A 25,816-nucleotide genomic window follows, 5' to 3' on the forward strand; every position below is an offset into this window, starting at 1 on the left:
AAATTGTATTTATGTTGTTTTAAACTATGCTTTATTAAATTGTATTTATGCTGTTTTGTCCTATGCTTTATTAAATTGTATTTATGTTGTTTTAACCTATGCTTTATTAAATTTTCATTATGTTGTTTTATCCTATGCTTTATTAAATTGTATTTATGTGGTTTTATCCTATGCTTTATTAAAAAGTATTTTTGTTGTTTTATCCTATGCTTTATTAAATTGTATTTATGTTGTTTTATCCTATGCATTATTAAATTGTATTTATGTTGTTTTAACCTATGCTTTATTAAATTTTATTTATGTTGTTTTATCCTATGATTTATTAAATTGTATTTATGTTGTTTTAACCTATGCTTTATTAAATTGTATTTATGTTGTTTTATCCTATGCTTTATTAAATTGTAGTTATGTTGTTTTAACCTATGCTTTATTAAATTGTATTCATGTTGTTTTATCGTATGCTTTATTAAATTGTATTCATGTTGTTTTATCCTATGCTTTATTAAATTGTATTTATGTTGTTTTATCCTATGCTTTATTAAATTGAATTTATGTTGTTTTATCCTATGCTTTATTAAATTGTATTTAATTTGTTTTATCCTATGCTTTATTAAATTGTATTTATGTAGTTTTAGCCTATGCTTTATTAAATTGTATTTATGTTGTGTTATCCTATGCTTTATTAAATTGTATTCATGTTGTTTTATCTTATGCTTTACTAATTTATATTTATGTTGTTTTATCTTATGCTTTATGAAATTGTATTTATGTTGTTTTAACATATGCTTTATTAAATTGTATTTATGTTGTTTTGTCCTATGCTTTATTAAATTGTATTTATGTTGTTTATCCTATGTTTCATTAAATTGTATTTATGTTGTTTTATCCTATGCTTTATTAAATTGTATTTATGTTGTTTTGTCCTATGCTTTATTAAATTGTATTTATGTTGTTTTAGTCTATGTTTTATTAAATTGTATTTCTGTGGTTTTATCCTATGCTTTATTAAATTGTTTTTGTGTTGTTTTAAACTATGCTGTATTAAATTGTATTTATGTTGTTTTGTCCTATGCTTTATTAAATTGTATTTATGTTGTTTTATCATATGCTTTATAAATTGTATTTATGTTGTTTTATCCTATGCTTTATTAAATTGTATTTTTGTTGTTTTGTCCGATGCTTTATTAAATTGTATTTATGTTGTTTTAACCTATGCTTTATTAAATTGTATTTATGTTGTTTTTTCCTATGCTTTATTAAAATGAATTTATGTAGTTTTATCCTATGCTTTCTTAAATTGTATTTATGTTGTTTTAACCTATGCTTTATTAAATTGTATTCATGTTGTTTTATCTTATGCTTTACTAAATTATATTCATGTTGTTTTATCTTATGCTTTATTAAATTGTATTTATGTTGTTTTAACATATGCTTTATTAAATTGTATTTATGTTGTTTTGTCCTATGCTTTATTAAATTGTATTTCTGTTTTTTATCCTATGTTTCATTAAATTGTATTTATGTTGTTTTATCCTATGCTTTATTAAATTGTATTTATGTTGTTTTGTCCTATGCTTTATTAAATTGTATTTATGTTGTTTTATCCTATGCTTTATTAAATTGTATTTCTGTGGTTTTATGCTATGCTTTATTAAATTGTATTTATGTTGTTTTAAACTATGCTTTATTAAATTGTATTTATGCTGTTTTGTCCTATGCTTTATTAAATTGTATTTATGTTGTTTTAACCTATGCTTTATTAAATTTTCATTATGTTGTTTTATCCTATGCTTTATTAAATTGTATTTATGTGGTTTTATCCTATGCTTTATTAAAAAGTATTTTTGTTGTTTTATCCTATGCTTTATTAAATTGTATTTATGTTGTTTTATCCTATGCATTATTAAATTGTATTTATGTTGTTTTAACCTATGCTTTATTAAATTTTATTTATGTTGTTTTATCCTATGATTTATTAAATTGTATTTATGTTGTTTTAACCTATGCTTTATTAAATTGTATTTATGTTGTTTTATCCTATGCTTTATTAAATTGTAGTTATGTTGTTTTAACCTATGCTTTATTAAATTGTATTCATGTTGTTTTATCGTATGCTTTATTAAATTGTATTCATGTTGTTTTATCCTATGCTTTATTAAATTGTATTTATGTTGTTTTATCCTATGCTTTATTAAATTGAATTTATGTTGTTTTATCCTATGCTTTATTAAATTGTATTTAATTTGTTTTATCCTATGCTTTATTAAATTGTATTTATGTAGTTTTAGCCTATGCTTTATTAAATTGTATTTATGTTGTGTTATCCTATGCTTTATTAAATTGTATTCATGTTGTTTTATCTTATGCTTTACTAATTTATATTTATGTTGTTTTATCTTATGCTTTATGAAATTGTATTTATGTTGTTTTAACATATGCTTTATTAAATTGTATTTATGTTGTTTTGTCCTATGCTTTATTAAATTGTATTTATGTTGTTTATCCTATGTTTCATTAAATTGTATTTATGTTGTTTTATCCTATGCTTTATTAAATTGTATTTATGTTGTTTTGTCCTATGCTTTATTAAATTGTATTTATGTTGTTTTAGTCTATGTTTTATTAAATTGTATTTCTGTGGTTTTATCCTATGCTTTATTAAATTGTTTTTGTGTTGTTTTAAACTATGCTGTATTAAATTGTATTTATGTTGTTTTGTCCTATGCTTTATTAAATTGTATTTATGTTGTTTTATCATATGCTTTATAAATTGTATTTATGTTGTTTTATCCTATGCTTTATTAAATTGTATTTTTGTTGTTTTGTCCGATGCTTTATTAAATTGTATTTATGTTGTTTTAACCTATGCTTTATTAAATTGTATTTATGTTGTTTTTTCCTATGCTTTATTAAAATGAATTTATGTAGTTTTATCCTATGCTTTCTTAAATTGTATTTATGTTGTTTTAACCTATGCTTTATTAAATTGTATTCATGTTGTTTTATCTTATGCTTTACTAAATTATATTCATGTTGTTTTATCTTATGCTTTATTAAATTGTATTTATGTTGTTTTAACATATGCTTTATTAAATTGTATTTATGTTGTTTTGTCCTATGCTTTATTAAATTGTATTTCTGTTGTTTATCCTATGTTTCATTAAATTGTATTTATGTTGTTTTATCCTATGCTTTATTAAATTGTATTTATGTTGTTTTGTCCTATGCTTTATTAAATTGTATTTATGTTGTTTTATCCTATGCTTTATTAAATTGTATTTCTGTGGTTTTATGCTATGCTTTATTAAATTGTATTTATGTTGTTTTAAACTATGCTTTATTAAATTGTATTTATGCTGTTTTGTCCTATGCTTTATTAAATTGTATTTATGTTGTTTTAACCTATGCTTTATTAAATTTTCATTATGTTGTTTTATCCTATGCTTTATTAAATTGTATTTATGTGGTTTTATCCTATGCTTTATTAAAAAGTATTTTTGTTGTTTTATCCTATGCTTTATTAAATTGTATTTATGTTGTTTTATCCTATGCTTTATTAAATTGTAGTTATGTTGTTTTAACCTATGCTTTATTAAATTGTATTCATGTTGTTTTATCTTATGCTTTATTAAATTGTATTCATGTTGTTTTATCCTATGCTTTATTAAATTGTATTTATGTTGTTTTATCCTATGCTTTATTAAATTGAATTTATGTTGTTTTATCCTATGCTTTATTAAATTGTATTTAATTTGTTTTATCCTATGCTTTATTAAATTGTATTTATGTAGTTTTAGCCTATGCTTTATTAAATTGTATTTATGTTGTGTTATCCTATGCTTTATTAAATTGTATTCATGTTGTTTTATCTTATGCTTTACTAATTTATATTTATGTTGTTTTATCTTATGCTTTATGAAATTGTATTTATGTTGTTTTAACATATGCTTTATTAAATTGTATTTATGTTGTTTTGTCCTATGCTTTATTAAATTGTATTTATGTTGTTTATCCTATGTTTCATTAAATTGTATTTATGTTGTTTTATCCTATGCTTTATTAAATTGTATTTATGTTGTTTTGTCCTATGCTTTATTAAATTGTATTTATGTTGTTTTAGTCTATGTTTTATTAAATTGTATTTCTGTGGTTTTATCCTATGCTTTATTAAATTGTTTTTGTGTTGTTTTAAACTATGCTGTATTAAATTGTATTTATGTTGTTTTGTCCTATGCTTTATTAAATTGTATTTATGTTGTTTTAAGCTATGTTTTATTAAATTTTATTTATGTTGTTTTATCCTATGCTTTATTAAATTGTATTTATGTTGTTTTATCCTATGCTTTATTAAATTGTATTTATGTTGTTTTATCCTATGCTTTAATAAATTGTATTTATGTTGTTTTATCCTATGCTTTATTAAATTGTATTTATGTTGTTTTAACCTATGCTTTATTAAATTGTATTTATGTTGTTTTAACCTATGCTTTATTAAATTGTATTTATGTTGTTTTATCCTATGCTTTATTAAATTGTATTTATGTTGTTTTAACCTATGCTTTATTAAATTGTATTCATGTTTTTTTATCTTATGCTTTATTAAATTGTATTTATGTTGTTTTAACATATGCTTTATTAAATTGTATTTATGTTGTTTTGTCCTATGCTTTATTAAATTGTATTTATGTTGTTTATCCTATGTTTCATTAAATTGTATTTATGTTGTTTTATCCTATGCTTTATTAAATTGTATTTATGTTGTTTTGTCCTATGCTTTATTAAATTGTATTTATGTTGTTTTATCCTATGCTTTATTAAATTGTATTTCTGTGGTTTTATCCTATGCTTTATTAGATTGTATTTATGTTGTTTTATCCTATGCTTTATTAAATTGTATTTATGTTGTTTTGTCCGATGCTTTATTAAATTGTATTTATGTTGTTTTAACCTATGCTTTATTAAATTGTATTTATGTTGTTTTTTCCTATGCTTTATTAAAATGTATTTATGTAGTTTTATCCTATGCTTTCTTAAATTGTATTTATGTTGTTTTAACCTATGCTTTATTAAATTGTATTCATGTTGTTTTATCTTATGCTTTATTAAATTGTATTTATGTTGTTTTAACATATGCTTTATTAAATTGTATTTATGTTGTTTTGTCCTATGCTTTATTAAATTGTATTTCTGTTGTTTATCCTATGTTTCATTAAATTGTATTTATGTTGTTTTATCCTATGCTTTATTAAATTGTATTTATGTTGTTTTGTCCTATGCTTTATTAAATTGTATTTATGTTGTTTTATCCTATGCTTTATTAAATTGTATTTCTGTGGTTTTATCCTATGCTTTATTAAATTGTATTTATGTTGTTTTAAACTATGCTTTATTAAATTGTATTTATGCTGTTTTGTCCTATGCTTTATTAAATTGTATTTATGTTGTTTTAACCTATGCTTTATTAAATTTTCATTATGTTGTTTTATCCTATGCTTTATTAAATTGTATTTATGTGGTTTTATCCTATGCTTTATTAAAAAGTATTTTTGTTGTTTTATCCTATGCTTTATTAAATTGTATTTATGTTGTTTTATCCTATGCTTTATTAAATTGTATTTATGTTGCTTTGTCCTATGCTTTATTAAATTGTATTTATGTTGTTTTATCCTATGCTTTATTAAATTGTATTTTTGTGGTTTTATCCTATGCTTTATTAAATTGTATTTATGTTGTTTTAAACTATGCTTTATTAAATTGTATTTATGCTGTTTTGTCCTATGCTTTATTAAATTGTATTTATGTTGTTTTAACCTATGCTTTATTAAATTTTCATTATGTTGTTTTATCCTATGCTTTATTAAATTGTATTTATGTGGTTTTATCCTATGCTTTATTAAAAAGTATTTTTGTTGTTTTATCCTATGCTTTATTAAATTGTATTTATGTTGTTTTATCCTATGCTTTATTAAATTGTATTTATGTTGTTTTAACCTATGCTTTATTAAATTTTATTTATGTTGTTTTATCCTATGATTTATTAAATTGTATTTATGTTGTTTTAACCTATGCTTTATTAAATTGTATTTATGTTGTTTTATCCTATGCTTTATTAAATTGTAGTTATGTTGTTTTAACCTATGCTTTATTAAATTGTATTCATGATGTTTTATCTTATGCTTTATTAAATTGTATTCATGTTGTTTTATCTTATGCTTTATTAAATTGTATTTATGTTGTTTTATCCTATGCTTTATTAAATTGAATTTATGTTGTTTTATCCTATGCTTTATTAAATTGTATTTAATTTGTTTTATCCTATGCTTTATTAAATTGTATTTATGTAGTTTTAGCCTATGCTTTATTAAATTGTATTGATGTTGTTTTATCCTATGCTTTATTAAATTGTATTCATGTTGTTTTATCTTATGCTTTACTAATTTATATTCATGTTGTTTTATCTTATGCTTTATGAAATTGTATTTATGTTGTTTTAACATATGCTTTATTAAATTGTATTTATGTTGTTTTGTCCTATGCTTTATTAAATTGTATTCATGTTGTTTATCCTATGTTTCATTAAATTGTATTTATGTTGTTTTATCCTATGCTTTATTAAATTGTATTTCTGTGGTTTTATCCTATGCTTTATTAAATTGTATTTATGTTGTTTTAAACTATGCTTTATTAAATTGTATTTATGCTGTTTTGTCCTATGCTTTATTAAATTGTATTTATGTTGTTTTAACCTATGCTTTATTAAATTTTCATTATGTTGTTTTATCCTATGCTTTATTAAATTGTATTTATGTGGTTTTATCCTATGCTTTATTAAAAAGTATTTTTGTTGTTTTATCCTATGCTTTATTAAATTGTATTTATGTTGTTTTATCCTATGCTTTATTAAATTGTATTTATGTTGTTTTGTCCTATGCTTTATTAAATTGTATTTATGTTGTTTTATCCTATGCTTTATTAAATTGTATTTCTGTGGTTTTATCCTATGCTTTATTAAATTGTATTTATGTTGTTTTAAACTATGCTTTATTAAATTGTATTTATGCTGTTTTGTCCTATGCTTTATTAAATTGTATTTATGTTGTTTTAACCTATGCTTTATTAAATTTTCATTATGTTGTTTTATCCTATGCTTTATTAAATTGTATTTATGTGGTTTTATCCTATGCTTTATTAAAAAGTATTTTTGTTGTTTTATCCTATGCTTTATTAAATTGTATTTATGTTGTTTTATCCTATGCTTTATTAAATTGTATTTATGTTGTTTTAACCTATGCTTTATTAAATTTTATTTATGTTGTTTTATCCTATGATTTATTAAATTGTATTTATGTTGTTTTAACCTATGCTTTATTAAATTGTATTTATGTTGTTTTATCCTATGCTTTATTAAATTGTAGTTATGTTGTTTTAACCTATGCTTTATTAAATTGTATTCATGATGTTTTATCTTATGCTTTACTAATTTATATTCATGTTGTTTTATCTTATGCTTTATGAAATTGTATTTATGTTGTTTTAACATATGCTTTATTAAATTGTATTTATGTTGTTTTGTCCTATGCTTTATTAAATTGTATTTATGTTGTTTATCCTATGTTTCATTAAATTGTATTTATGTTGTTTTATCCTATGCTTTATTAAATTGTATTTATGTGGTTTTATCCTATGCTTTATTAAAAAGTATTTTTGTTGTTTTATCCTATGCTTTATTAAATTGTATTTATGTTGTTTTATCCTATGCTTTATTAAATTGTATTTATGTTGTTTTGTCCTATGCTTTATTAAATTGTATTTATGTTGTTTTATCCTATGCTTTATTAAATTGTATTTCTGTGGTTTTATCCTATGCTTTATTAAATTGTATTTATGTTGTTTTAAACTATGCTTTATTAAATTGTATTTATGCTGTTTTGTCCTATGCTTTATTAAATTGTATTTATGTTGTTTTAACCTATGCTTTATTAAATTTTCATTATGTTGTTTTATCCTATGCTTTATTAAATTGTATTTATGTGGTTTTATCCTATGCTTTATTAAAAAGTATTTTTGTTGTTTTATCCTATGCTTTATTAAATTGTATTTATGTTGTTTTATCCTATGCTTTATTAAATTGTATTTATGTTGTTTTAACCTATGCTTCATTAAATTTTATTTATGTTGTTTTATCCTATGATTTATTAAATTGTATTTATGTTGTTTTAACCTATGCTTTATTAAATTGTATTTATGCTGTTTTATCCTATGCTTTATTAAATTGTAGTTATGTTGTTTTAACCTATGCTTTATTAAATTGTATTCATGATGTTTTATCTTATGCTTTACTAATTTATATTCATGTTGTTTTATCTTATGCTTTATGAAATTGTATTTATGTTGTTTTAACATATGCTTTATTAAATTGTATTTATGTTGTTTTGTCCTATGCTTTATTAAATTGTATTTATGTTGTTTATCCTATGTTTCATTAAATTGTATTTATGTTGTTTTATCCTATGCTTTATTAAATTGTATTTATGTTGTTTTGTCCTATGCTTTATTAAATTGTATTTATGTTGTCTTAGTCTATGTTTTATTAAATTGTATTTCTGTGGTTTTATCCTATGCTTTATTAAATTGTTTTTGTGTTGTTTTAAACTATGCTGTATTAAATTGTATTTATGTTGTTTTGTCCTATGCTTTATTAAATTGTATTTATGTTGTTTTAAGCTATGTTTTATTAAATTTTATTTATGTTGTTTTATCCTATGCTTTATTAAATTGTATTTATGTTGTTTTATCCTATGCTTTATTAAATTGTATTTATGTTGTTTTATCCTATGCTTTAATAAATTGTATTTATGTTGTTTTATCCTATGCTTTATTAAATTGTATTTATGTTGTTTTAACCTATGCTTTATTAAATTGTATTTATGTTGTTTTAACCTATGCTTTATTAAATTGTATTTATGTTGTTTTATCCTATGCTTTATTAAATTGTATTTATGTTGTTTTAACCTATGCTTTATTAAATTGTATTCATGTTGTTTTATCTTATGCTTTATTAAATTTTATTTATGTTGTTTTAACATATGCTTTATTAAATTGTATTTATGTTGTTTTGTCCTATGCTTTATTAAATTGTATTTTTGTTGTTTATCCTATGTTTCATTAAATTGTATTTATGTTGTTTTATCCTATGCTTTATTAAATTGTATTTATGTTGTTTTGTCCTATGCTTTATTAAATTGTATTTATGTTGTTTTATCCTATGCTTTATTAAATTGTATTTCTGTGGTTTTATGCTATGCTTTATTAAATTGTATTTATGTTGTTTTAAACTATGCTTTATTAAATTGTATTTATGCTGTTTTGTCCTATGCTTTATTAAATTGTATTTATGTTGTTTTAACCTATGCTTTATTAAATTTTCATTATGTTGTTTTATCCTATGCTTTATTACATTGTATTTATGTGGTTTTATCCTATGCTTTATTAAAAAGTATTTTTGTTGTTTTATCCTATGCTTTATTAAATTGTATTTATGTTGTTTTATCCTATGCTTTATTAAATTGTATTTATGTTGTTTTAACCTATGCTTTATTAAATTTTATTTATGTTGTTTTATCCTATGATTTATTAAATTGTATTTATGTTGTTTTAACCTATGCTTTATTAAATTGTATTTATGTTGTTTTATCCTATGCTTTATTAAATTGTAGTTATGTTGTTTTAACCTATGCTTTATTAAATTGTATTCATGTTGTTTTATCTTATGCTTTATTAAATTGTATTCATGTTGTTTTATCCTATGCTTTATTAAATTGTATTTATGTTGTTTTATCCTATGCTTTATTAAATTGAATTTATGTTGTTTTATCCTATGCTTTATTAAATTGTATTTAATTTGTTTTATCCTATGCTTTATTAAATTGTATTTATGTAGTTTTAGCCTATGCTTTATTAAATTGTATTTATGTTGTTTTATCCTATGCTTTATTAAATTGTATTCATGTTGTTTTATCTTATGCTTTACTAATTTATATTCATGTTGTTTTATCTTATGCTTTATGAAATTGTATTTATGTTGTTTTAACATATGCTTTATTAAATTGTATTTATGTTGTTTTGTCCTATGCTTTATTAAATTGTATTTATGTTGTTTATCCTATGTTTCATTAAATTGTATTTATGTTGTTTTATCCTATGCTTTATTAAATTGTATATATGTAGTTTTAGCCTATGCTTTATTAAATTGTATTTATGTTGTTTTATCCTATGCTTTATAAAATTGTATTTATGTTGTTTTATCCTATGATTTATTAAATTGTATTTATGTTGTTTTATCTTATGCTTTATTAAATTGTATTTATGTTGTTTTAACATATACTTTATTAAATTGTATTTATGTTGTTTTGTCCTATGCTTTATTAAATTGTATTTATGTTGTTTATCCTATGTTTCATTAAATTGTATTTATGTTGTTTTGTCCGATGCTTTATTAAATTGTATTTATGTTGTTTTAACCTATGCTTTATTAAATTGTATTTATTTTTTTTTTTCCTATGCTTTATTAAAATGTATTTATGTAGTTTTATCCTATGCTTTCTTAAATTGTATTTATGTTGTTTTAACCTATGGTTAATTAAATTGTATTCATGTTGTTTTATCTTATGCTTTACTAAATTATATTCATGTTGTTTTATCTTATGCTTTATTAAATTGTATTTATGTTGTTTTAACATATACTTTATTAAATTGTATTTATGTTGTTTTGTCCTATGCTTTATTAAATTGTATTTATGTTGTTTATCCTATGTTTCATTAAATTGTATTTATGTTGTTTTGTCCGATGCTTTATTAAATTGTATTTATGTTGTTTTAACCTATGCTTTATTAAATTGTATTTATGTTGTTTTTTCCTATGCTTTATTAAAATGTATTTATGTAGTTTTATCCTATGCTTTCTTAAATTGTATTTATGTTGTTTTAACCTATGGTTAATTAAATTGTATTCATGTTGTTTTATCTTATGCTTTACTAAATTATATTCATGTTGTTTTATCTTATGCTTTATTAAATTGTATTTATGTTGTTTTAACATATGCTTTATTAAATTGTATTTATGTTGTTTTGTCCTATGCTTTATTAAATTGTATTTCTGTTGTTTATCCTATGTTTCATTAAATTGTATTTATGTTGTTTTATCCTATGCTTTATTAAATTGTATTTATGTTGTTTTGTCCTATGCTTTATTAAATTGTATTTATGTTGTTTTATCCTATGCTTTATTAAATTGTATTTCTGTGGTTTTATGCTATGCTTTATTAATTTGTATTTATGTTGTTTTAAACTATGCTTTATTAAATTGTATTTATGCTGTTTTGTCCTATGCTTTATTAAATTGTATTTATGTTGTTTTAACCTATGCTTTATTAAATTTTCATTATGTTGTTTTATCCTATGCTTTATTAAATTGTATTTATGTGGTTTTATCCTATGCTTTATTAAAAAGTATTTTTGTTGTTTTATCCTATGCTTTATTAAATTGTATTTATGTTGTTTTATCCTATGCTTTATTAAATTGTATTTATGTTGCTTTGTCCTATGCTTTATTAAATTGTATTTATGTTGTTTTATCCTATGCTTTATTAAATTGTATTTTTGTGGTTTTATCCTATGCTTTATTAAATTGTATTTATGTTGTTTTAAACTATGCTTTATTAAATTGTATTTATGCTGTTTTGTCCTATGCTTTATTAAATTGTATTTATGTTGTTTTAACCTATGCTTTATTAAATTTTCATTATGTTGTTTTATCCTATGCTTTATTAAATTGTATTTATGTGGTTTTATCCTATGCTTTATTAAAAAGTATTTTTGTTGTTTTATCCTATGCTTTATTAAATTGTATTTATGTTGTTTTATCCTATGCTTTATTAAATTGTATTTATGTTGTTTTAACCTATGCTTTATTAAATTTTATTTATGTTGTTTTATCCTATGATTTATTAAATTGTATTTATGTTGTTTTAACCTATGCTTTATTAAATTGTATTTATGTTGTTTTATCCTATGCTTTATTAAATTGTAGTTATGTTGTTTTAACCTATGCTTTATTAAATTGTATTCATGATGTTTTATCTTATGCTTTATTAAATTGTATTCATGTTGTTTTATCTTATGCTTTATTAAATTGTATTTATGTTGTTTTATCCTATGCTTTATTAAATTGAATTTATGTTGTTTTATCCTATGCTTTATTAAATTGTATTTAATTTGTTTTAACCTATGCTTTATTAAATTGTATTTATGTAGTTTTAGCCTATGCTTTATTAAATTGTATTTATGTTGTTTTATCCTATGCTTTATTAAATTGTATTCATGTTGTTTTATCTTATGCTTTACTAATTTATATTCATGTTGTTTTATCTTATGCTTTATGAAATTGTATTTATGTTGTTTTAACATATGCTTTATTAAATTGTATTTATGTTGTTTTGTCCTATGCTTTATTAAATTGTATTTATGTTGTTTATCCTATGTTTCATTAAATTGTATTTATGTTGTTTTATCCTATGCTTTATTAAATTGTATTTCTGTGGTTTTATCCTATGCTTTATTAAATTGTATTTATGTTGTTTTAAACTATGCTTTATTAAATTGTATTTATGCTGTTTTGTCCTATGCTTTATTAAATTGTATTTATGTTGTTTTAACCTATGCTTTATTAAATTTTCATTATGTTGTTTTATCCTATGCTTTATTAAATTGTATTTATGTGGTTTTATCCTATGCTTTATTAAAAAGTATTTTTGTTGTTTTATCCTATGCTTTATTAAATTGTATTTATGTTGTTTTATCCTATGCTTTATTAAATTGTATTTATGTTGTTTTGTCCTATGCTTTATTAAATTGTATTTATGTTGTTTTATCCTATGCTTTATTAAATTGTATTTCTGTGGTTTTATCCTATGCTTTATTAAATTGTATTTATGTTGTTTTAAACTATGCTTTATTAAATTGTATTTATGCTGTTTTGTCCTATGCTTTATTAAATTGTATTTATGTTGTTTTAACCTATGCTTTATTAAATTTTCATTATGTTGTTTTATCCTATGCTTTATTAAATTGTATTTATGTGGTTTTATCCTATGCTTTATTAAAAAGTATTTTTGTTGTTTTATCCTATGCTTTATTAAATTGTATTTATGTTGTTTTATCCTATGCTTTATTAAATTGTATTTATGTTGTTTTAACCTATGCTTTATTAAATTTTATTTATGTTGTTTTATCCTATGATTTATTAAATTGTATTTATGTTGTTTTAACCTATGCTTTATTAAATTGTATTTATGTTGTTTTATCCTATGCTTTATTAAATTGTATTTATGTTGTTTTATCCTATGCTTTATTAAATTGTATTTATGTTGTTTTATCCTATGCTTTAATAAATTGTATTTATGTTGTTTTATCCTATGATTTATTAAATTGTATTTATGTTGTTTTAACCTATGCTTTATTAAATTGTATTTATGTTGTTTTAACCTATGCTTTATTAAATTGTATTTATGTTGTTTCATCCTATGCTTTATTAAATTGTATTTATGTTGTTTTAACCTATGCTTTATTAAATTGTATTCATGTTGTTTTATCTTATGCTTTATTAAATTGTATTTATGTTGTTTTAACATATGCTTTATTAAATTGTATTTATGTTGTTTTGTCCTATGCTTTATTAAATTGTATTTTTGTTGTTTATCCTATGTTTCATTAAATTGTATTTATGTTGTTTTATCCTATGCTTTATTAAATTGTATTTATGTTGTTTTGTCCTATGCTTTATTAAATTGTATTTATGTTGTTTTATCCTATGCTTTATTAAATTGTATTTCTGTGGTTTTATGCTATGCTTTATTAAATTGTATTTATGTTGTTTTAAACTATGCTTTATTAAATTGTATTTATGCTGTTTTGTCCTATGCTTTATTAAATTGTATTTATGTTGTTTTAACCTATGCTTTATTAAATTTTCATTATGTTGTTTTATCCTATGCTTTATTAAATTGTATTTATGTGGTTTTATCCTATGCTTTATTAAAAAGTATTTTTGTTGTTTTATCCTATGCTTTATTAAATTGTATTTATGTTGTTTTATCCTATGCTTTATTAAATTGTATTTATGTTGTTTTGTCCTATGCTTTATTAAATTGTATTTATGTTGTTTTATCCTATGCTTTATTAAATTGTATTTCTGTGGTTTTATCCTATGCTTTATTAAATTGTATTTATGTTGTTTTAAACTATGCTTTATTAAATTGTATTTATGCTGTTTTGTCCTATGCTTTATTAAATTGTATTTATGTTGTTTTAACCTATGCTTTATTAAATTTTCATTATGTTGTTTTATCCTATGCTTTATTAAATTGTATTTATGTGGTTTTATCCTATGCTTTATTAAAAAGTATTTTTGTTGTTTTATCCTATGCTTTATTAAATTGTATTTATGTTGTTTTATCCTATGCTTTATTAAATTGTATTTATGTTGTTTTAACCTATGCTTTATTAAATTTTATTTATGTTGTTTTATCCTATGATTTATTAAATTGTATTTATGTTGTTTTAACCTATGCTTTATTAAATTGTATTTATGTTGTTTTATCCTATGCTTTATTAAATTGTATTTATGTTGTTTTATCCTATGCTTTATTAAATTGTATTTATGTTGTTTTATCCTATGCTTTAATAAATTGTATTTATGTTGTTTTATCCTATGATTTATTAAATTGTATTTATGTTGTTTTAACCTATGCTTTATTAAATTGTATTTATGTTGTTTTAACCTATGCTTTATTAAATTGTATTTATGTTGTTTCATCCTATGCTTTATTAAATTGTATTTATGTTGTTTTAACCTATGCTTTATTAAATTGTATTCATGTTGTTTTATCTTATGCTTTATTAAATTGTATTTATGTTGTTTTAACATATGCTTTATTAAATTGTATTTATGTTGTTTTGTCCTATGCTTTATTAAATTGTATTTTTGTTGTTTATCCTATGTTTCATTAAATTGTATTTATGTTGTTTTATCCTATGCTTTATTAAATTGTATTTATGTTGTTTTGTCCTATGCTTTATTAAATTGTATTTATGTTGTTTTATCCTATGCTTTATTAAATTGTATTTCTGTGGTTTTATGCTATGCTTTATTAAATTGTATTTATGTTGTTTTAAACTATGCTTTATTAAATTGTATTTATGCTGTTTTGTCCTATGCTTTATTAAATTGTATTTATGTTGTTTTAACCTATGCTTTATTAAATTTTCATTATGTTGTTCTATCCTATGCTTTATTAAATTGTATTTATGTGGTTTTATCCTATGCTTTATTAAAAAGTATTTTTGTTGTTTTATCCTATGCTTTATTAAATTGTATTTATGTTGTTTTATCCTATGCTTTATTAAATTGTATTTATGTTGTTTTAACCTATGCTTTATTAAATTTTATTTATGTTGTTTTATCCTATGATTTATTAAATTGTATTTATGTTGTTTTAACCTATGCTTTATTAAATTGTATTTATGTTGTTTTATCCTATGCTTTATTAAATTGTAGTTATGTTGTTTTAACCTATGCTTTATTAAATTGTATTCATGTTGTTTTATCTTATGCTTTATTAAATTGTATTCATGTTGTTTTATCCTATGCTTTATTAAATTGTATTTATGTTGTTTTATCCTATGCTTTATTAAATTGAATTTATGTTGTTTTATCCTATGCTTTATTAAATTGTATTTAATTTGTTTTATCCTATGCTTTATTAAATTGTATTTATGTAGTTTTAGCCTATGCTTTATTAAATTGTATTTATGTTGTTTTATCCTATGCTTTATTAAATTGTATTCATGTTGTTTTATCTTATGCTTTACTAATTTATATTCATGTTGTTTTATCTTATGCTTTATGAAATTGTATTTATGTTGTTTTAACATATGCTTTATTAAATTGTATTTATGTTGTTTTGTCCTATGCTTTATTAAATTGTATTTATGTTGTTTATCCTATGTTTCATTAAATTGTATTTATGTTGTTTTATCCTATGCTTTATTAAATTGTATTTATGTAGTTTTAGCCTATGCTTTATTAAATTGTATTTATGTTGTTTTATCCTATGCTTTATAAAATTGTATTTATGTTGTTTTATCCTATGATTTATTAAATTGTATTTATGTTGTTTTATCTTATGCTTTATTAAATTGTATTTATGTTGTTTTAACATATACTTTATTAAATTGTATTTATGTTGTTTTGTCCTATGCTTTATTAAATTGTATTTATGTTGTTTATCCTATGTTTCATTAAATTGTATTTATGTTGTTTTATCCTATGCTTTATTAAATTGTATTTATGTTGTTTTGTCCTATGCTTTATTAAATTGTATTTATGTTGTTTTATCCTATGCTTTATTAAATTGTATTTCTGTGGTTTTATCCTATGCTTTATTAAATTGTATTTATGTTGTTTTATCCTATGCTTTATTAAATTGTATTTATGTTGTTTTATCATATGCTTTATAAATTGTATTTATGTTGTTTTATCCTATGCTTTATTAAATTGTATTTATGTTGTTTTGTCCGATGCTTTATTAAATTGTATTTATGTTGTTTTAACCTATGCTTTATTAAATTGTATTTATGTTGTTTTTTCCTATGCTTTATTAAAATGTATTTATGTAGTTTTATCCTATGCTTTCTTAAATTGTATTTATGTTGTTTTAACCTATGGTTAATTAAATTGTATTCATGTTGTTTTATCTTATGCTTTACTAAATTATATTCATGTTGTTTTATCTTATGCTTTATTAAATTGTATTTATGTTGTTTTAACATATGCTTTATTAAATTGTATTTATGTTGTTTTGTCCTATGCTTTATTAAATTGTATTTCTGTTGTTTATCCTATGTTTCATTAAATTGTATTTATGTTGTTTTATCCTATGCTTTATTAAATTGTATTTATGTTGTTTTGTCCTATGCTTTATTAAATTGTATTTATGTTGTTTTATCCTATGCTTTATTAAATTGTATTTCTGTGGTTTTATGCTATGCTTTATTAAATTGTATTTATGTTGTTTTAAACTATGCTTTATTAAATTGTATTTATGCTGTTTTGTCCTATGCTTTATTAAATTGTATTTATGTTGTTTTAACCTATGCTTTATTAAATTTTCATTATGTTGTTTTATCCTATGCTTTATTAAATTGTATTTATGTGGTTTTATCCTATGCTTTATTAAAAAGTATTTTTGTTGTTTTATCCTATGCTTTATTAAATTGTATTTATGTTGTTTTATCCTATGCTTTATTAAATTGTATTTATGTTGCTTTGTCCTATGCTTTATTAAATTGTATTTATGTTGTTTTATCCTATGCTTTATTAAATTGTATTTTTGTGGTTTTATCCTATGCTTTATTAAATTGTATTTATGTTGTTTTAAACTATGCTTTATTAAATTGTATTTATGCTGTTTTGTCCTATGCTTTATTAAATTGTATTTATGTTGTTTTAACCTATGCTTTATTAAATTTTCATTATGTTGTTTTATCCTATGCTTTATTAAATTGTATTTATGTGGTTTTATCCTATGCTTTATTAAAAAGTATTTTTGTTGTTTTATCCTATGCTTTATTAAATTGTATTTATGTTGTTTTATCCTATGCTTTATTAAATTGTATTTATGTTGTTTTAACCTATGCTTTATTAAATTTTATTTATGTTGTTTTATCCTATGATTTATTAAATTGTATTTATGTTGTTTTAACCTATGCTTTATTAAATTGTATTTATGTTGTTTTATCCTATGCTTTATTAAATTGTATTTATGTTGTTTTATCCTATGCTTTATTAAATTGTATTTATGTTGTTTTATCCTATGCTTTAATAAATTGTATTTATGTTGTTTTATCCTATGATTTATTAAATTGTATTTATGTTGTTTTAACCTATGCTTTATTAAATTGTATTTATGTTGTTTTAACCTATGCTTTATTAAATTGTATTTATGTTGTTTCATCCTATGCTTTATTAAATTGTATTTATGTTGTTTTAACCTATGCTTTATTAAATTGTATTCATGTTGTTTTATCTTATGCTTTATTAAATTGTATTTATGTTGTTTTAACATATGCTTTATTAAATTGTATTTATGTTGTTTTGTCCTATGCTTTATTAAATTGTATTTTTGTTGTTTATCCTATGTTTCATTAAATTGTATTTATGTTGTTTTATCCTATGCTTTATTAAATTGTATTTATGTTGTTTTGTCCTATGCTTTATTAAATTGTATTTATGTTGTTTTATCCTATGCTTTATTAAATTGTATTTCTGTGGTTTTATGCTATGCTTTATTAAATTGTATTTATGTTGTTTTAAACTATGCTTTATTAAATTGTATTTATGCTGTTTTGTCCTATGCTTTATTAAATTGTATTTATGTTGTTTTAACCTATGCTTTATTAAATTTTCATTATGTTGTTTTATCCTATGCTTTATTAAATTGTATTTATGTGGTTTTATCCTATGCTTTATTAAAAAGTATTTTTGTTGTTTTATCCTATGCTTTATTAAATTGTATTTATGTTGTTTTATCCTATGCTTTATTAAATTGTATTTATGTTGTTTTGTCCTATGCTTTATTAAATTGTATTTATGTTGTTTTATCCTATGCTTTATTAAATTGTATTTCTGTGGTTTTATCCTATGCTTTATTAAATTGTATTTATGTTGTTTTAAACTATGCTTTATTAAATTGTATTTATGCTGTTTTGTCCTATGCTTTATTAAATTGTATTTATGTTGTTTTAACCTATGCTTTATTAAATTTTCATTATGTTGTTTTATCCTATGCTTTATTAAATTGTATTTATGTGGTTTTATCCTATGCTTTATTAAAAAGTATTTTTGTTGTTTTATCCTATGCTTTATTAAATTGTATTTATGTTGTTTTATCCTATGCTTTATTAAATTGTATTTATGTTGTTTTAACCTATGCTTTATTAAATTTTATTTATGTTGTTTTATCCTATGATTTATTAAATTGTATTTATGTTGTTTTAACCTATGCTTTATTAAATTGTATTTATGTTGTTTTATCCTATGCTTTATTAAATTGTATTTATGTTGTTTTATCCTATGCTTTATTAAATTGTATTTATGTTGTTTTATCCTATGCTTTAATAAATTGTATTTATGTTGTTTTATCCTATGATTTATTAAATTGTATTTATGTTGTTTTAACCTATGCTTTATTAAATTGCATTTATGTTGTTTTAACCTATGCTTTATTAAATTGTATTTATGTTGTTTCATCCTATGCTTTATTAAATTGTATTTATGTTGTTTTAACCTATGCTTTATTAAATTGTATTCATGTTGTTTTATCTTATGCTTTATTAAATTGTATTTATGTTGTTTTAACATATGCTTTATTAAATTGTATTTATGTTGTTTTGTCCTATGCTTTATTAAATTGTATTTTTGTTGTTTATCCTATGTTTCATTAAATTGTATTTATGTTGTTTTATCCTATGCTTTATTAAATTGTATTTATGTTGTTTTGTCCTATGCTTTATTAAATTGTATTTATGTTGTTTTATCCTATGCTTTATTAAATTGTATTTCTGTGGTTTTATGCTATGCTTTATTAAATTGTATTTATGTTGTTTTAAACTATGCTTTATTAAATTGTATTTATGCTGTTTTGTCCTATGCTTTATTAAATTGTATTTATGTTGTTTTAACCTATGCTTTATTAAATTTTCATTATGTTGTTCTATCCTATGCTTTATTAAATTGTATTTATGTGGTTTTATCCTATGCTTTATTAAAAAGTATTTTTGTTGTTTTATCCTATGCTTTATTAAATTGTATTTATGTTGTTTTATCCTATGCTTTATTAAATTGTATTTATGTTGTTTTAACCTATGCTTTATTAAATTTTATTTATGTTGTTTTATCCTATGATTTATTAAATTGTATTTATGTTGTTTTAACCTATGCTTTATTAAATTGTATTTATGTTGTTTTATCCTATGCTTTATTAAATTGTAGTTATGTTGTTTTAACCTATGCTTTATTAAATTGTATTCATGTTGTTTTATCTTATGCTTTATTAAATTGTATTCATGTTGTTTTATCCTATGCTTTATTAAATTGTATTTATGTTGTTTTATCCTATGCTTTATTAAATTGAATTTATGTTGTTTTATCCTATGCTTTATTAAATTGTATTTAATTTGTTTTATCCTATGCTTTATTAAATTGTATTTATGTAGTTTTAGCCTATGCTTTATTAAATTGTATTTATGTTGTTTTATCCTATGCTTTATTAAATTGTATTCATGTTGTTTTATCTTATGCTTTACTAATTTATATTCATGTTGTTTTATCTTATGCTTTATGAAATTGTATTTATGTTGTTTTAACATATGCTTTATTAAATTGTATTTATGTTGTTTTGTCCTATGCTTTATTAAATTGTATTTATGTTGTTTATCCTATGTTTCATTAAATTGTATTTATGTTGTTTTATCCTATGCTTTATTAAATTGTATTTATGTAGTTTTAGCCTATGCTTTATTAAATTGTATTTATGTTGTTTTATCCTATGCTTTATAAAATTGTATTTATGTTGTTTTATCCTATGATTTATTAAATTGTATTTATGTTGTTTTATCTTATGCTTTATTAAATTGTATTTATGTTGTTTTAACATATACTTTATTAAATTGTATTTATGTTGTTTTGTCCTATGCTTTATTAAATTGTATTTATGTTGTTTATCCTATGTTTCATTAAATTGTATTTATGTTGTTTTATCCTATGCTTTATTAAATTGTATTTATGTTGTTTTGTCCTATGCTTTATTAAATTGTATTTATGTTGTTTTATCCTATGCTTTATTAAATTGTATTTCTGTGGTTTTATCCTATGCTTTATTAAATTGTATTTATGTTGTTTTATCCTATGCTTTATTAAATTGTATTTATGTTGTTTTATCATATGCTTTATAAATTGTATTTATGTTGTTTTATCCTATGCTTTATTAAATTGTATTTATGTTGTTTTGTCCGATGCTTTATTAAATTGTATTTATGTTGTTTTAACCTATGCTTTATTAAATTGTATTTATGTTGTTTTTTCCTATGCTTTATTAAAATGTATTTATGTAGTTTTATCCTATGCTTTCTTAAATTGTATTTATGTTGTTTTAACCTATGGTTAATTAAATTGTATTCATGTTGTTTTATCTTATGCTTTACTAAATTATATTCATGTTGTTTTATCTTATGCTTTATTAAATTGTATTTATGTTGTTTTAACATATGCTTTATTAAATTGTATTTATGTTGTTTTGTCCTATGCTTTATTAAATTGTATTTCTGTTGTTTATCCTATGTTTCATTAAATTGTATTTATGTTGTTTTATCCTATGCTTTATTAAATTGTATTTATGTTGTTTTGTCCTATGCTTTATTAAATTGTATTTATGTTGTTTTATCCTATGCTTTATTAAATTGTATTTCTGTGGTTTTATGCTATGCTTTATTAAATTGTATTTATGTTGTTTTAAACTATGCTTTATTAAATTGTATTTATGCTGTTTTGTCCTATGCTTTATTAAATTGTATTTATGTTGTTTTAACCTATGCTTTATTAAATTTTCATTATGTTGTTTTATCCTATGCTTTATTAAATTGTATTTATGTGGTTTTATCCTATGCTTTATTAAAAAGTATTTTTGTTGTTTTATCCTATGCTTTATTAAATTGTATTTATGTTGTTTTATCCTATGCTTTATTAAATTGTATTTATGTTGCTTTGTCCTATGCTTTATTAAATTGTATTTATGTTGTTTTATCCTATGCTTTATTAAATTGTATTTTTGTGGTTTTATCCTATGCTTTATTAAATTGTATTTATGTTGTTTTAAACTATGCTTTATTAAATTGTATTTATGCTGTTTTGTCCTATGCTTTATTAAATTGTATTTATGTTGTTTTAACCTATGCTTTATTAAATTTTCATTATGTTGTTTTATCCTATGCTTTATTAAATTGTATTTATGTGGTTTTATCCTATGCTTTATTAAAAAGTATTTTTGTTGTTTTATCCTATGCTTTATTAAATTGTATTTATGTTGTTTTATCCTATGCTTTATTAAATTGTATTTATGTTGTTTTAACCTATGCTTTATTAAATTTTATTTATGTTGTTTTATCCTATGATTTATTAAATTGTATTTATGTTGTTTTAACCTATGCTTTATTAAATTGTATTTATGTTGTTTTATCCTATGCTTTATTAAATTGTAGTTATGTTGTTTTAACCTATGCTTTATTAAATTGTATTCATGATGTTTTATCTTATGCTTTATTAAATTGTATTCATGTTGTTTTATCTTATGCTTTATTAAATTGTATTTATGTTGTTTTATCCTATGCTTTATTAAATTGAATTTATGTTGTTTTATCCTATGCTTTATTAAATTGTATTTAATTTGTTTTATCCTATGCTTTATTAAATTGTATTTATGTAGTTTTAGCCTATGCTTTATTAAATTGTATTTATGTTGTTTTATCCTATGCTTTATTAAATTGTATTCATGTTGTTTTATCTTATGCTTTACTAATTTATATTCATGTTGTTTTATCTTATGCTTTATGAAATTGTATTTATGTTGTTTTAACATATGCTTTATTAAATTGTATTTATGTTGTTTTGTCCTATGCTTTATTAAATTGTATTTATGTTGTTTATCCTATGTTTCATTAAATTGTATTTATGTTGTTTTATCCTATGCTTTATTAAATTGTATTTCTGTGGTTTTATCCTATGCTTTATTAAATTGTATTTATGTTGTTTTAAACTATGCTTTATTAAATTGTATTTATGCTGTTTTGTCCTATGCTTTATTAAATTGTATTTATGTTGTTTTAACCTATGCTTTATTAAATTTTCATTATGTTGTTTTATCCTATGCTTTATTAAATTGTATTTATGTGGTTTTATCCTATGCTTTATTAAAAAGTATTTTTGTTGTTTTATCCTATGCTTTATTAAATTGTATTTATGTTGTTTTATCCTATGCTTTATTAAATTGTATTTATGTTGTTTTGTCCTATGCTTTATTAAATTGTATTTATGTTGTTTTATCCTATGCTTTATTAAATTGTATTTCTGTGGTTTTATCCTATGCTTTATTAAATTGTATTTATGTTGTTTTAAACTATGCTTTATTAAATTGTATTTATGCTGTTTTGTCCTATGCTTTATTAAATTGTATTTATGTTGTTTTAACCTATGCTTTATTAAATTTTCATTATGTTGTTTTATCCTATGCTTTATTAAATTGTATTTATGTGGTTTTATCCTATGCTTTATTAAAAAGTATTTTTGTTGTTTTATCCTATGCTTTATTAAATTGTATTTATGTTGTTTTATCCTATGCTTTATTAAATTGTATTTATGTTGTTTTAACCTATGCTTTATTAAATTTTATTTATGTTGTTTTATCCTATGATTTATTAAATTGTATTTATGTTGTTTTAACCTATGCTTTATTAAATTGTATTTATGTTGTTTTATCCTATGCTTTATTAAATTGTAGTTATGTTGTTTTAACCTATGCTTTATTAAATTGTATTCATGATGTTTTATCTTATGCTTTATTAAATTGTATTCATGTTGTTTTATCCTATGCTTTATTAAATTGTATTTATGTTGTTTTATCCTATGCTTTATTAAATTGAATTTATGTTGTTTTATCCTATTCTTTATTAAATTGTATTTAATTTGTTTTATCCTATGCTTTATTAAATTGTATTTATGTAGTTTTAGCCTATGCTTTATTAAATTGTATTTATGTTGTTTTATCCTATGCTTTATTAAATTGTATTCATGTTGTTTTATCTTATGCTTTACTAATTTATATTCATGTTGTTTTATCTTATGCTTTATGAAATTGTATTTATGTTGTTTTAACATATGCTTTATTAAATTGTATTTATGTTGTTTTGTCCTATGCTTTATTAAATTGTATTTATGTTGTTTATCCTATGTTTCATTAAATTGTATTTATGTTGTTTTATCCTATGCTTTATTAAATTGTATTTATGTTGTTTTGTCCTATGCTTTATTAAATTGTATTTATGTTGTCTTAGTCTATGTTTTATTAAATTGTATTTCTGTGGTTTTATCCTATGCTTTATTAAATTGTTTTTGTGTTGTTTTAAACTATGCTGTATTAAATTGTATTTATGTTGTTTTGTCCTATGCTTTATTAAATTGTATTTATGTTGTTTTAAGCTATGTTTTATTAAATTTTATTTATGTTGTTTTATCCTATGCTTTATTAAATTGTATTTATGTTGTTTTATCCTATGCTTTATTAAATTGTATTTATGTTGTTTTATCCTATGCTTTAATAAATTGTATTTATGTTGTTTTATCCTATGCTTTATTAAATTGTATTTATGTTGTTTTAACCTATGCTTTATTAAATTGTATTTATGTTGTTTTAACCTATGCTTTATTAAATTGTATTTATGTTGTTTTATCCTATGCTTTATTAAATTGTATTTATGTTGTTTTAACCTATGCTTTATTAAATTGTATTCATGTTGTTTTATCTTATGCTTTATTAAATTGTATTTATGTTGTTTTAACATATGCTTTATTAAATTGTATTTATGTTGTTTTGTCCTATGCTTTATTAAATTGTATTTTTGTTGTTTATCCTATGTTTCATTAAATTGTATTTATGTTGTTTTATCCTATGCTTTATTAAATTGTATTTATGTTGTTTTGTCCTATGCTTTATTAAATTGTATTTATGTTGTTTTATCCTATGCTTTATTAAATTGTATTTCTGTGGTTTTATGCTATGCTTTATTAAATTGTATTTATGTTGTTTTAAACTATGCTTTATTAAATTGTATTTATGCTGTTTTGTCCTATGCTTTATTAAATTGTATTTATGTTGTTTTAACCTATGCTTTATTAAATTTTCATTATGTTGTTTTATCCTATGCTTTATTAAATTGTATTTATGTGGTTTTATCCTATGCTTTATTAAAAAGTATTTTTGTTGTTTTATCCTATGCTTTATTAAATTGTATTTATGTTGTTTTATCCTATGCTTTATTAAATTGTATTTATGTTGTTTTAACCTATGCTTTATTAAATTTTATTTATGTTGTTTTATCCTATGATTTATTAAATTGTATTTATGTTGTTTTAACCTATGCTTTATTAAATTGTATTTATGTTGTTTTATCCTATGCTTTATTAAATTGTAGTTATGTTGTTTTAACCTATGCTTTATTAAATTGTATTCATGTTGTTTTATCTTATGCTTTATTAAATTGTATTCATGTTGTTTTATCCTATGCTTTATTAAATTGTATTTATGTTGTTTTATCCTATGCTTTATTAAATTGAATTTATGTTGTTTTATCCTATGCTTTATTAAATTGTATTTAATTTGTTTTATCCTATGCTTTATTAAATTGTATTTATGTAGTTTTAGCCTATGCTTTATTAAATTGTATTTATGTTGTTTTATCCTATGCTTTATTAAATTGTATTCATGTTGTTTTATCTTATGCTTTACTAATTTATATTCATGTTGTTTTATCTTATGCTTTATGAAATTGTATTTATGTTGTTTTAACATATGCTTTATTAAATTGTATTTATGTTGTTTTGTCCTATGCTTTATTAAATTGTATTTATGTTGTTTATCCTATGTTTCATTAA

Source organism: Phyllobates terribilis, unplaced genomic scaffold (genome assembly GCF_046119375.1).
Source record: "Phyllobates terribilis strain yellow unplaced genomic scaffold, ASM4611937v1 Scaffold_8__6_contigs__length_399053987, whole genome shotgun sequence".
NCBI lineage: Eukaryota > Metazoa > Chordata > Amphibia > Anura > Dendrobatidae > Phyllobates > Phyllobates terribilis.